Source organism: Delphinus delphis, chromosome X (assembly GCF_949987515.2).
Source record: "Delphinus delphis chromosome X, mDelDel1.2, whole genome shotgun sequence".
NCBI lineage: Eukaryota > Metazoa > Chordata > Mammalia > Artiodactyla > Delphinidae > Delphinus > Delphinus delphis.
This window is the reverse complement of record NC_082704.1, coordinates 38449275-38465285: the sequence shown is the minus strand read 5'-3', so window position 1 is coordinate 38465285 and position 16011 is coordinate 38449275.

The window sequence follows — 16011 nt, the reverse complement described above, 5'->3', positions numbered from 1 at the left end:
ATTTACAATGTTGTGTTAGTTTCTGCTGTACAGCAAATTGAATCAGTTATACATATACCTATATCCAATCTTTTTTAGATTCTTTTCCCATATAGATCATTAGAGAGTATTGAGTAGAGTTCTCTGTGCCATACAGTACGTTCTTATTAGTTATCTTTTTTTTTTTTTGCGGTACGCGGGCCTCTCACTGTTGTGGCCTCTCCCGTTGCGGAGCACAGGCTCCGGACGCGCAGGCCCAGCGGCCGTGGCTCATGGGCCTAGCTGCTGCGTGGCATGTGGAATCTTCCCGGACCGGGGCATGAACCCACATCCCCTGCATCGGCAGGCGAACTCTCAACCACTGCGCCACCAGGGAAGCCCTAGTTATCTATTTTATATATAGTAGTATGTATATGTCAATCCCAATCTCCCAATTTATCCCTCCCCCCATTTCCCCCTTGGTAACCATAAGTTTGTTTTGTTTTGTAAATAAGTTCATTTGTACCATTTTTTAAGGTTTCACATATAATCAATATTATATGATATTTGTCTTTCTCTGTCTGACTACTCCACTCAGTATGATAATCCCTAGGTCCATCCATGTTGCTGCAAATGGGATTATTTCATTCTTTTTTATGGCCGAGTAATATTCCATTGTATATATGTACCACATCATCTTTATCCATTCCTCCATCATTGGACATTTAGGTTGATTCCATGTCCTGGCTGTTGTAAATAATGCTGCAGTGAACATTGGGGTACATGTATCTTTTTGAACTATGCTTTTCTCTGGATATACAGCCAGGAGTGGGATTGCTGGATCATATGGTAGCTCAATTTTAATTTTATTAAAGAACCTCCATACTGTCCTCCTTTAAATTTTGATGAAGTCCTATTTACCTATATTTTTCTTTTGTCACTCATACTTTTGGTGTTATAGCTAAGAATCTTTGCCAAATACAAGATCATGAAGACTTTCCCCCTGTTATCTTTCAAAAGTTTTATAGCTTTTGCACTTACATTTAGGTCTTTGATCCATTTTGAGTTAATTTTTTATGTGATGTGAAGTAAGGATCCAACTTCATTCTTTTGCATATCTTTTGCAGTTGTCCTAGCACCATTTGTAGAAAAGACTCTTCTTTACCTGTTGAATGGTCTTGGCATCCTTGTAAAAAAAAAAGTCACTTAGTTATATACATATGGGTTAATTTCCAGATTATATCTTCTGTTCCATTGATCTGTTTGTCTATCCTTGTGCCAATACAACATTATCTTGACTACCCTTTTTCGTAGTAAGTTTTGGAGTTGGGAAGTGTAATCCTCCTGCTTTATTCTTTTTTTCCAGGATGGTTTTGGCTGTTCTGCTTCCCCTGAAATTTTGTGTGAATTTTAGAATAATTTTGTCAATTTATACAAAGAAGCTGTCAGAGATTCTGATAGGGATTGCACTTAATCTGTAGATCAGTTTGGTTAGCATTGCCATCTTAACAATGTTGTCTTCTAATCCATGATTATGGTATGATTTTCCATTTATTTAGATCTTCTGTAATTTCTTTCAATAATGTTTTGTAGTTTTCATTGTATAAGTCTTTCACTTTGTTAAATTTACTCTGAAGTATTTTATTCTTTTTTATGCTTTTGTTAATGGAATTGTTTTCTTAATTTCATTTTCACACTGTTCATCAATAGTATATAGAAATAATTAGTTATTGTATATTGTTCCTGTATCCTGTACCCTTGCTGAACTAATTTATTAGTAATAATAGTTTCTTAGGGGATTCCTTAGTATTTCCTTTCTGTATAAAATGTCATCTGTGAATAGAGAAAAGTATCCACATTGGAAAGGAAGTAAAACTTTTATTTATTTTCTTGTCTAATTGCCCCGGCTAGAACCTCCAGTAACAATATTGAAGTGGTAAGAGCAGAAATACTTGTCTTGTTCCTGATCTTACTGGGAAAGCATCCAGTCTTTCACTATTAAGTATGATGTTAGATGTGGCTTTTTCATAGATGCTCTTTATCACATTGAGGAAGTTCCCTCCTATCCCTTGTTTGTTGAGTATTTTTTATCATGAAAGAGTGTTAGATTTTGTCAGATACTTTTTCTAAGTCTATTGAGAGGATCATGTGATTTTTAAATATTCTATTTCTATTGATATGATGTACTAAAATACTTGATTTCCAGATGTTAAATCAACCTTGCATCCCTGGGATAAATCCCATGGGGTCATGGTATAGAATTATTTTTATATATTGCTAGATTCAGTTTGCCAGCATTTTAGTTGAAGTTATTTGGTACTCTTTCTATCAGTTCTACTCTTTTACACTATAGGGAAACATTACCATAATATAGCATTTCTTTGTTTCTCTCCTTATAATGTTGGCTTAATGCGATGGAATGCTTAATTCTGGACCTACTAGATAAATACAGTGATTCATGCTAATAACCTCTGTTTCATTGTCATACTCCATTTGTTGTCAAAATGCAAAGCTACTTTTAAAATACAGGACGGGAAAGAAAGTCTGTTTTATTTATTTTTTAAATTGAGATCGACTCACATAACATTAAAATAGTATCAGGTGTACAACATAATGATTCAATACTTGTATATATTGTGAAATGATTACCACAATAAGGCTAGTTAGTATACATCACCAGACGTAGTTACAAATTACACTTGTGTGTGTGATGAAAGCTTTCAAGATCTGTTCTCTTAGCTACTTTCAAATATATAATCCAGTATTATTTTTTTTAAAGGTGGAGGACGGGTGAATTTGACCTCTCTCTCTTTTTTTAAATTTATTTATTTTTATTTTTGGCTGTGTTGGGTCTTTGTTTGTGTGCAAGGGCTTTCTCTGGTTGTGGCAAGCGGGGGCCACTCTTCATCGCGGAGTGGGCCTCTCACAGTCGTGGCCTCTCTTGTTGTGGAGCACAAGCTCCAGATGCGCAGGCTCAGCAGTTGTGGCTCACGGGCCCAGTTACCCCACGGCATGTGGGATCCTCCCAGGCCAGGACTCAAACCCATGTCCCTTGCATTAGCAGGCAGATTCTCAACCACTACACCACCAGGGAAGCCCTGTAATCCAGTATTATTAACTATAGTCACCATGTTGTAAATTTCATCCCCAGGACTTATTTATTTTATAACTGGAAGTTTGTATCTTTTGATCCCCTTCACCCACCCACCCCCACCTCTGGCAGTCACCAATCTGTTTCTGTATTTATGCATTTGGTTTAAAAAAATCTATTTTAAAGTTTTCATTTTTCTCCAAAGTTCATTTTATTTATGAGTTGAATTGTAGCTACTGCTTCTTCCCCCTCTAGTTTAACTTTTATTATTTTTTTCATCTTTGATTCAAGAGTGAACTAGAGAGTTCATTCTTTGTGGCTAAACTGAATTATTTAGTAACAATTGGAATAACATGGCACTGTGTTCAAGTATAAGGAGTTGAGGTGAGAACACAAGCCTATAACCTACTTCTTCTGTCTGCTCAACCAGATGTAAATAGTTGATTCCCTACCTCTTAACACTGCTTTTCTTTTCCATTTAATGCCAGTCATGTTGTGCTTCATTACCCTTGACTGATTCATTCTTTCCTTTCTGTCTTCTGGGTAAATATGTAGTACATATATTGCAGTTAGCATGGTTTATAGTAGCTTTTTGTGTATACTGACCACTCATGCCTGAAATGACAATTTTGCCAAAAGTTGCAAGGACTGCCGCATTTATATATCTGTGATTTTAAATATGATTAAATTGGAGTCAGTAGGTGTGAGCCTGTTGTTCAGGGTAGGACTTTACATAACTGGTAACTGTGGCATCTTTCTCAAACAGTGCTTTCATTATGTCAGGTTCTTATCCTCAACATCTTCAGTGATTTGTTGCTCTTACAATAAGTCAAACTTCTTTAGCTTGACGAAGACCCTCCGTATACATGCTAACTTACCATTGTTTCCCATCGTGCACCATTTGCTGTAGTTAGGCTAACTTCCTCATTGTCCTAGAAGCACAGTGAATTCCCTTTTGCCTTGTTTTCCTTAGATGGAATAATTATCCTCTCTTCCACACTAATCTAAACCCTGTAAGACCCAATCCAAACCTTGCTGTCCATGAAGACATTCTTGACTAGATCAGCCCTCAGTAATCTCCTCTGAATTATAGCACTTACAATTGTGATTCCAGATTTATGGTAATGACAGTTTCCATTATTAGCTGTTAATTCTCATGTGTTAGTATTCTCTTTCTCAATATATTATATAGGCTTCTGACAGGGAAGTTATCCTATATCATAACTCTTTTCTCCTCCTTGTAGAACTTGTTGCTCAAGTCACCTTTCCTAATTGACTAGAATACCCATGCCAAATTTTATGTAACCATTTAAAACAACCAGAATTTGATCACTCTTATCATCGGTTATTCCCAGAACTTACTTTTTCCTCTGTGCCTTTCACTCTTCAATTATCAAATATATTTTAGCGATATGATACCAAAACAATGTATGTACCGTGAAGTTACTATACAGTTCGAGGCCTCTGAGTTTTCTTGTGCTGCTCTCTATCTTACAGGAGCACTATGAAACCAGAAGCAAAGGTAACTTCCTAAGGCAATTAAGAAAATAGACTTTTCCCCTCAAAAACAGTTTAACCACTGCTCAAGAACAAGCAAATATCTTCAGAATCTGCCTATATCTTGCCAAGAGCCTAAAGCTTCTTGGGGAATAGCATAATAATTATGCTGTTGGTGTTGGTGATTATGATATTAACAATCTTAGCCTGAATAATATGTCACTATAAACATAGAACATAAATTTTGTAGCATGCAGAAACAGTGGATGGTGATCAGTGATGCAGGCAGGACAAGAGGTCAGAACCAGGAGAATTAAGGCTTTGGCTAAACCCAGAGGTCTGTGCAAAGGTTTGAGTCAGTATAACTACGCATTCAAGATACAGGCAATGCACAAGATCTGGTGGTTCGGTCATAGTGGAAATCATAGAAGTATTCAAAAGAGCAACAAGGAGATCTTTAAGTTAAATCAGCATTTACTTTATTCAGAACCATTTCACTTATCTCTCATTTTGGCAAAAGTCAATCATGCTTCTAACCTGCTCAAAGCCTTGTAAAGCCATAAGTGCCTTAATGTGCTTTGAGTGAGGCATGTGGAGTCACAGAATAACGATGATCCTTACAATCTAGCAAAAGAGCATTGTAATAACAGAATATAAAGAAACTGAAGCAATCAATGTGTATATTTAGGATTTATTTGAGGTGTGGCAAAATATAATGTAAATGGGAACACAGAGCTTCTGATCTGTAGCAAATACAATGGTGATGGATTTTGATACTGCAGAAATAAGAAGTTATACATGCATACAAGTTCTGTTTGATACAAGTCAAAGCCCAATTGATTAGCTTCCAATAAATCAAAAAAAAAAAAAAAGGAAGAAGGCAAACTCTGCTTTAAGTAGAAGAACCATTATAGCTTATTAAGATATTATTCTGGCATGAGGACCGAATCTATCTTGGCATTTCTTCCAGCATACAAAAGTGGGCCATCTGGGAGGGGATGGAAAGAGATATTCCATGCAAATGGAAATCAAAAGAAAGCTGGGGTAGCAATTCTCATATCAGACAAAGTAGACTTTTCAAACAAAGACTATTACAAGAGACAAGAAGGACACTACATAATGATCAAGGGATCAATCCAAGAAGAAGATATAACAATTGTAAATATTTATGCACTCAAAATAGGAGCACTTCAATACATAAGGCAGATACTAACAGCCAAAACAGGGGAAATCGACAGTAACACATTCATAGTAGGGTACTTTAAAACCCCACTTTCACCAATGGACAGATCATCCAAAATGAAAAAAAAAAAGGAAACACAAGCTTTAAATGATACATTAAACAAGATGGACTTAGTGAATATTTATAGGATATTCCATCCAAAAACAACAGAATACACTTTCTTCTCAAGTGCTCATGGAACATTCTCCAGGATAGATCATATCTTGGGTCACAAATCAAGCCTTGCTAAATTTAAGAAAATGGAAATTGTATCAAGTATCTTTTCAGACCACAACGCTATGAGACTAGATATCAAATACAGGAAAAAATCTGCAAAAAATAGAAACACATGGAGGCTGAAAAATACACTACTTAATAACCAAGAGATCACTGAAGAAATCAAAAAGGAAATCAAAAAATACCTAGAAACAAATGACAATGAAAACAGGATGACTCAAAACCGATGGGATGCAGTAAAAGCAGTTCTACCACAGAAGTTTAGAGCAATACAATCCTACCTTAAGAAACAAGAAACATCTCAAATATACAACCTAAACTTACAACTAAAGCAATTAGAGAAAGAAGAACAAAAACCCCCAAAGTTAGCAGAAGGAAAGAAATCATAAACATCAGATCAGAAATAAATGAAAAAGAAATGAAGGAAATGATAGCAAAGATAAATAAAACTAAAAGCTGGTTCTTTGAGAAGATAAACGAAATTGATAAAACATTAGCCAGACTCATCAAGAAAAAATAGGGAGAAGACTCAAATCAGTAGAATTAGGAATGCAGAAGGAGAAGTAAAAACTGACACTGCAGAAATACAAAGGATCATGAGAGATTACTACAAGCAACTATATGCAAATAAAATGGACAACCTGGAAGAAATAGACAAATTCCTAGAAATACACAACCTTCTAAGACTGAACCAGGAAGAAATAGAAAATATGAAAAGAGCAATAACAAGAACTGAAATGGAAACTGTGATTAAAAATCTTCCAACAAACAAAAGCCCAGGACCAGATGGCTTCACAGGCGAATTCTGTCAGACATTTAGAGAAGAGCCAAGACCTATCTTTCTCAAACTCTTCCAAAATGTAGCAGAGGGAGGAACACTCCCAAACTCCTTCTATGAGGCCACCATCACCCTGATACCAAAACCAGACAAAGATGTCACAAAGAAAGAAAACTACAGGCCAATATCACTGATGAACACAGATGCAAAAATCCTCAACAAAATACTAGCAAACAGAATCCAACAGCACATTAAAAGGATTATACACCATGATCAAGTGGGGTTTAACCCAGGAATGCAAGGATTCTTCAATATACGCAAATCAATCAATGTGATACACCATATTAACAAATTGAAGGAGAAGAACCATATGATCATCTCAATAGATGCAGAGAAAGCTTTTGACAAAATTCAATTCCCATTTATGATAAAAACCCTCCAGAAAGTAGGCATAGAGGGAACATACTCAACATAATAAAGGCCATATATATGAAAAACCCACAGCCAACATCATCCTCAATGGTGAAAAACTGAAATCATTTCCACTAAGATCAGGAACAAGACAAGGTTGCCCATTCTCACCACTATTATTCAACATAGTTTTGGAAGTTTTAGCCACAGCAAGCAGAGAAGAAAAAGAAATAAAAGGACTCCAAATCAGAAAAGACATAAAGCTGTTACTGTTTGCAGATGACATGACACTATACATAGAGAATCCTAAATATGCTACCAGAAAACTACTAGAGCTAATCAATGAATCTGGTAAAGTAGCAGGATACAAAATTAATGCACAGAAATCTCTGGCATTCCTATACACTAATGGTGAAAAATCTGAAAGTGAAATTAAGAACACACTCCCATTTACCATTGCAACAAAAAGAATAAAACATCTAGGAATATGGGGCTTCCCTGGTGGCGCAGTGGTTGAGAGTCCACCTGCTGATGCAAGGGACACAGGTTCGTGCCCCAGTCCGGGAAGATCCCACCTGCTGCGGAGCAGCTAGGCCCGTGATCCGTGGCCGCTGAGCCTGCACGTCCGGAGCCTGTGCTCCACAATGGGAGAGGCCACAACAGTGAGAGACCTGCATACCGCTAAAAAAAAAAAAAATCTAGGAATAAACCTACCTAAGGAGACAAGAGACCTGTATGCAGAAAATTATAAGACACTGCTGAAATAAACGAAAGATGATACAAACAGATGGAGAGATATCCCATGTTCTTAGATTGGAAGAATGAACATTGTGAAAATGACTATACTACCCAAAGCAATCTATAGATTCAATGCCATCCCTATCAACCGACCACTGGCATTTTTCACAGAACTAGAACAAAAAATTTCACAATTTGTATGAAAACATAAAAGACCCCGAATAGCCAAAGCAATCTTGAGAAAGAAAAATGGAGCTTGAGGAATCAGGCTCACTGACTTCAGACTACACTACAAAGCTACAGTAATCAAGGCAGTATGGTACTGGCACGAAAACAGAAATATAGATCAATGGAACAGGATAGAAAGCCCAGAGATTATCCCACACACATATGGTCACCTTATCTTTGATAAAGGAAGCAAAAATATCTAGTGGAGAAAATACAGCCTGTTCAATATGTGGTGCTGGGAAAACTGGACAGCTACATGTAAAAGAATGAAATTAGAACACTCCCTAACACCATACACAAAAATAAACTCAAAATGGATTAAAGACCTAAATGTAAGGCCAGACACTATCAAACTCTTAGAGGAAAACATAGGCAGAACACTCTGTGACATAAATCACAGCAAGATCCTTTTTGACCCACCTCCTAGAGAAATAGAAATGAAAACAAAAATAAACAAATGGGACCTAATGAAACTTAAAAGCTTTTCCTCAGCAAAGGAAACCATAAACAAGACCAAAAGACAACTCTCAGAATGGGAGAAAATATTTGCAAATGAAGCAACTGACAAAGGATTAATCTCCAAAATTGAGCAGCTCATGCAGCTCATTAACAAAAAAAGCCAACAACTCAATCCAAAAATGGACAGAAGACCTAAATAGATATTTTTCCAAAGGAGACATACAGATTGCCAACAAACACATGAAGGAATTCTCAACATCATTAATCATTTGAAAAATGCAAATCAAAACTACAATGAGATATAATCTCACACCAGGCAGAATGGCCATCATCAAAAAATCTACAAACAATAAATGCTGGAGAGGGTGTGGAGGAAAGGGAACCCTCTTGTACTGTTGGTGGGAATGTAAATTGATACAGCCACTATGGAGAACAGTATGGAGGTTCCTTAAAAAACTACAAATAGAACTACCATATGACCCAGCAATCCCACTACTGGGCATATACCCTGAGAAAACCGTAGTTCAAAAATGTGTCATGTACCACAATGTTCATTGCAGCTCTATTTACAATAGCCAGGACATGGAAAAACCTAAGTGTCCATCAACAGGTGAATGGATAAAGAAGATGCCACACATGTATACAATGGAATGTTACTGAGCCATAAGAAGAAACAAAATTGAGTTATTTGTGGTGAGGTGGATGTACCTAGAGTCTCACATAGCGTGAAGTAAGTCAGAAAGAGAATAACAAATACCGTATGCTAACACATATATATGGAAACAACAAAAGAGAAAAAAGTCGTCATGAAGAACCTAGGGGCAAGACGGGAATAAAGACACAGACCTACTAGAGAGTGGACTTGGGGATATGGGGAGGGGGAAGGGTAAGCTGTGACAAAGTGAGAGAGTGGCATGGACCTATGTACACTACCAAACGTAAAATAGATAGCTAGTGGGAAGCAGCCACATAGCACAGGGAGATCAGCCTGGTGCTTCGTGACCACCTAGAGGGGCGGGATATGGAGGGTGAGGAGGAGGGAGACGTTAGAGGGAAGAGATATGGGGACATATGTAGATGTATAACTGATTCACTTTGTTATAAACAGAAACTAACACACCATTGTAAAGCATTTATACTCCAATAAAGGTGTTTAAAAAAATGAAAATAAAAATAAAGCAGAAGTTAAAATTAAACAACAACAGAAAAAAACGTGGGCCATCTGAATGCTAAAGTCATGTCAGAGGATGTGAATAGATGACCGTTGCTGGACGTGATGTTTTTCTTGTAGTGTCTGGCAGGGTAGACACTGTAGACCTGTTAGTGACTTCACCTTTCAGCCAGTGAGATGACTATTCTTGCAAGTAGAGATGAGAAGTTTTTTGTTATTCCTGGATATCAGGCAAAGTTTATGAGTTCATGAATACTTTGGCTAGGTCTTGGGAGCCATTTTTTTTTGTTATTCTATCACTGTCATTGCATATGTTGTTCTCCCTTCCCCACTCCAAATGCTTTCTCACTTTCTATCCATCCACCCTTGAAGGCTTAGCAGAAATCTGATCTTCCTAAAAAGCTTCATGTGGCTTATTCCTGTGCACATGTTTATTCCTGCTTCCTCTCATCCTATAGCATCCTTTAGCAGTAAAATACCCATCAGCATTCAGTCACTGTTATCATCTTTCTTGACTTACCTCATTCAAATAGACTTTAAGTTGAATATCAAAACTCAGATATTTGTCTTGATGCTTCTGTAGTGGCTAGTACCACTCTAAGTATACAGCTACATCATACACACATATCACACTTATTGTCTAAACCAGGACACTTCTGAGAGTAAAAGAGGGTACGATTAATAATTATTGTGGGCTTCCTTTGAAATGCATCAGAAAATAGGATGGGCTGCTAGATGGGTAGAAAGAGGAGGATAAATAAATAGATATGTGATAAAGCAAGTACAGTAAAATATTAATGGCAGATTTTATTTAATTTATTTTTATTTTTTTGTCTGTGCCATGCCACACAGCTTGTGGGATTTAGTTCCCCCACCAGGGATTGAACCCTGGCCCTTGGCACTGAGAGGGCAGAGTCCTAACCACTGGAGCACTGGGGAATTCCCTAATGGCAGATTTTTTTTAGATGGTGATCACTGTAAAATCACTTCAGCTTTTCTGTATGTTTAAAAGATTTCATAAGAAAAAACTGAAAAACTATAATTATGCTGGGACCAAGAGGGTAAACCAAGATGTATGATCACACTAGCTTGGAGTTATTGCAGAATTGATCTCAAAAAGAAAAGCATGAGTGCATAGAGGGATGAAAAGGAAGGAATAAGAAGCAATATAGCTAGATGGGTAGCCATGGTGTAAACTATTAGATGAATTTAAGATCTAGGATTAGGAACCTGGCTTTAACATTAAGAGTAACATTCCGTTCTTCTGAAACTGACAGTGATATAGAAGCTTTTCACCATTACATTTTAAAATGGGTCATAGGAGGGAGCAATGATATGACTGAGGAGGAGGACCAGGTAAGAGAAGATGTTACATTAGCCTCCAATCTGGCACTATTTATGTAGCACCAAGCCAGGTTACACAGAGGCCTGGCCTCTGTGAAGCACATACCCTCAGGAAACAGACCTTTTGGTTTGTTGACTTCAGTAGCAGCAGGTGGCATATCAGATGGTAAAGGTAGAACCAACTCATTGAAAATCCCCAGGAAATCCTGGCTTACTTCTTTACTTTAAGCAGAGATGTGTTTCTGAAAAGAAAATGTGGATTTTACTTATTTTTTTAAACGAGGCTCTATTTTCCTAGGATCTATCCCAATGCTTCTCAAACTTGGCTTCACACTATAATCATCTGGGTAGTTTTAAAAAATACTAGTGCCTGGGATCCATCCCCTAGAGATTCTGGTTTAATTGAATATACAGTGTGGCTTGGGCATCAAGATTTTAAATAACTCCTCATATGATTCTAAAGTTTGAGAACCACTGATCTTACTCTTAGAGATGTTGATATATGTTTAATTCAGAGGAGCTCTTGACCATATAGATAGCTCCCAGTCAACTATGTGAAGGAGAGGGTTGGATGCATAGAGAGGGTTTTCCTATTTCTGGGAAACCAAGGCTAGGGAGAAAGAGAATTGTGTGAAATTTTGCTCCATGGACCAGAATTTAAACTACAGCACTGCTTCTAACAATTTACGTGTCTTATATTCTACTCCCTACAATCCATAAATAATCAAAAATTGAATAAGTGTTTAATCATTTTATCATGATAATACACTCCTAATTTTTTCCATTCTGTATATTTGGATATTTATTGGGTTTTTTTTACCCAGGTTGAAGCCCACCTGTTGTTTTAGAACATTATAAATCTAATTAAGCCAAGTAATGCAATACACCTTTATCTTGTCATGGCTAATAGTGAAGTATGGCTTCATTATTAAGTGTGGGGTAGTGAGGAACATTGTACTTCCTGTTTCACCTGTTTGATAGAGTGTCTTAGGAAGTGGATAAAAGTAGTAGTTTACTAGAAACTAACAGCAGGAAGCAGATTGTAAACAGTCTATTTTGAGCACCTATATTTTTCTCCTCTCTTGATCAATAAGACCAGTTACTACTTACGTTATCTATTGCTTATCTATTATTGCCTGCACCAGTGACAATAAACATCCTCTTTGCAAAGTCCTGGTATATGGCTGCAGGTCATCAGCGACCTGTGACTTGAGTGGTTCAGTCACTTGTGAGGTAGAAATGTCATTGGGTAGACAATGTATTTGACTTGCTGGCCAGGATCTGGGGACTGTGGTTTCAAAAGTCATTACTCATTTCATGTGAAATTAAGTTGTATTATGAAGATTTTTCAACTTTTGTAGGACCTCAAACATTAGACCAGAAAATTGCTGTTTTATTAGTGTCCATTTTATATTATCTTTAATCTGCCTAGAAATGCCAGATTTACCTCCCCAAAGTATATTTTCAAAGCAATAACCTGAGCTTTAATGGAATTAGGATTCAAACTTGAGAAATTAAGGGCTTTGATATTATGAAAATCCATTCTATCTACTTTTCCTTTTTTTTATTTTTTCTTTTTACAGGTTGGTTTAGGGTTACTGCTCCAAACCTAGTCGAATATTTGTCAGGGAAACTCAACTCTACTTTTAATTGGCCTTGACTTTATTCAATCTAGCTATAATAATTTGATTTTTATATAAAATATTAAGTCATGCTTTACCATATGGTGAACATCATTTATACATAAAAGCTACTTGCTGTTCTACCTTTGGAAATTGTTAGAGAATCTCAGTAAGCGTTTTCTAGCCATCTGCTTCTCTTTCAAACCTTGCGCTAATGTAGACATCTGCAGTGGTGACTCTAGGGTTATTAAACTGCAGTGTCCAGTTGAGTGCCCTTGTGCATAACTCTTTAGAAAGCAGGCCTGTATGAAAAGATCACTTTTCCTGCTTTGATCCTAATGTGTCCCGAGGTGGATTTCACTGCACAGGAAGAGTGTTTATACGAATCTCACATGTAGCTCTCCCTTCATGTACGGTAGCTCCCTTTAAGAAAGCCTTTGCAGTCAGACCCAAATTTACCAAATATATTAGTTGTAGTGCAAGTGATCACATTACTGAAGTCTTCTTCATATTTTTGAAGATACTTTTCCACAGAATTTATTTAAATTAGAGTTCCACTAGTGCATTTAAATATTTGTTTATAAATCTGTAATTGACAGAAAATGGAGGCAAGAAAAATTGGCAGTAGTTTATAGCACCTTAGCCTACCAAAGTCCAGAAATGAAAACAAATAATCTCTAATACTGTAATGTAAACCAATGGGGAAATGATTCCATTTACAAAAATTCATTTTAGACTCAAATTTTCTGGAGCACATTTATTGCACAGGGTGATGGATGTTTGTATTTGGATTAATAGTCTCGCCATTTTTCAATGAGACTGCCTCCTTTAGCTATCTAATAATTTAACTTTTATTTAAAGGAAAATGTATAGCAGGATAGGAAGTAGACCTATTGTCTCTAGCCGCAGTATTCATTTGCAATAATATCTATAAATTTTTGTTTGTAGTATTCATAAACATTTCACATTTTGATGGCAATCAAATGAGATGTCAACCAGGGGACAAAGAAACAAAATCAAGGACAATTTTTTGTTTTTGTTGTTTCAGCACTGAGGATCAGCAAAATGACTTAACATCCATGGACGGATGACTAAATTATTCAGTTGTGAGAGTAACCTTCAAGTACTGTAGTTAGGAGTATCAATTTTGAAATTCAGTGTAGGAAAAATCACTTTTATATAATGAAATATTATGGCAGATAAATAGTGAGATTCCTGTAAACCTGTAATTCCTTACACCGCACAGCTATTTTGATCTACTGAGTCGATTGGTAAGAAACAGTAAGAGGTAATTTTCTCTTTATGTCCAGAGATTTTCCATTCTCTCTATCACAAAATACAGATCTCTGAAATAAATTATAGGCACAGGGTAATATTCTGGGTGGATGAGGAGACCAAGCAATTTAATGACAGCTTGTGTGATTAAAAACTGAAGCAACACTCCTGAGCCTGATAACCACAAAATCTGCTTATTGCCAGCATAATCATGGCAACGATGAGTTAGGTTCATATTATTTGATGAGACAAAAGGGCCAACTACTTTTTAAAAAATATTTTTCTTGCTTTATAAACATTTGGAAGTTCTTGCTGCTATTTCCTCAGGGCTTTCATTGACCTTACATTTCGGATATATTTTGAAGTAAATAACTGTGAGGTTTAGTGGCCTAAAGGAAAGAAATCATGAGGCCACTTAGACAATGTTTTCATTTCATTAAAGGTTGAGTGTGTTTGTAAACATGTGAATTAATTATGTTTCTTTGGCCAATTGTAAATGCCTCAAGGGCAAGGATCTCAGTTTTAGATTTATTTTGAATTTTACAGTAATACTAAGTTGGCTCATAGTAGGCACTCAGTAAGCATCTATTTAATATCACTGAGAAAATGAGCCTCCTGCCAAGTTCATAGTCAGAACACAGAGTTGATTTTTTTTAATAGTAAACCAAGTCATTCATTGCTTTGAAATTTTGGTTGACATTCCAAAGGCATGTGTTCAGGTTAACTGCTCACTACTTCAGAAGGTGCATCTGACATTTTAACCCCAAACTGTTGATGCTTAACTGTTTCTAACCCCCAAGGAAGAACTTTGACCCAGGGTGATGGAGCATCCGTGAAGCAAGGGAAAACGTCTTTTGATATGGCTACACAATCTGGCGGGAAAATTCACATTTAGATTTCAAAGGCAAGTAGGAGATGTGGAAGTAACCGTTGAATTTCCAAAAAAAAAAATGTGACCTCAGTTTAACACATTTCAATGCCAATTCTAAGTGTCTCTTCTGAAATCCAGCTGACCTGCTTGGAAGCCTGTTATTCTGCTTATAAGTTTTATAGAAATATAGACAAATTACTTTCTGCTTAGAATCTGCTTGAGACCAGCTTAAAAGGTTGGGTAGTAGCTGGCATGGTTCATTAAATGATTTAATTGAACTTGAAATGCAATGAGTTGTGTGTGTGTATTTACTCTCAGTTTGAGTGGTTGTGTTTACTTTGGGTGCCTCTTTTCAATGTTCTTAAATATACAGTAATACATTTTTCAAAGTTATTATTGCTCTTATATTCCCTCTTTGAGGCCACTTGTTTGCTTCAGACTTCTTTTTCTGCCTCTTCTGATATTGGTTTCAGAATCCTTTTTTTTTTAACATTTTTATTATTCTTACACAAAGGTAATTGAAATTGGTTTAGAGAGCCTTTTAAAGAACACTTTTTGAGCTCAGAGTTTACCTCCCTCTGATTGAAAGCCACAGTAGAGCAACGGAGAGAAAGTAAACACTTTGGCTTATATAATAATAATTACCACTTTAAATTTTTTTAAATTATCATTAATTCAAAGAAACTTCAAATGCTTTCTGGTTACACAGTGTAAAATTTTAAGACTGTAAGAGAGTTCCTATGGTCATTTGGTACTTCTCTGTGCCTTCTGGAAACTTAATAGCCTCTGAGCTTTCCCTTAGCCCGAGGCTCAAAAGGATCCTGCTGCTTGCTTCATTGGGCTTGAAAATAGTGGGCAAAAGAAAATCTTGTGCAAACACAGTATGCAAAGTCTTTCATATACAGATAATTTTACAGACTCCTTTTCTGTAGAGAGTGTGCTTATTCTCCAGCGTTTGGATAAATTGTGCTGAACCAATGGTACCCTCTTGTCTACTGCTCTTTAGACCCAAGGCACATATTTTTAAGATGGCTGATGACAGAAGTTCAGAGATTCAGATCCAGACTGGAGAGAGGAGCAGAGGAATCCAAGCCTATGCAGGAAGCAAA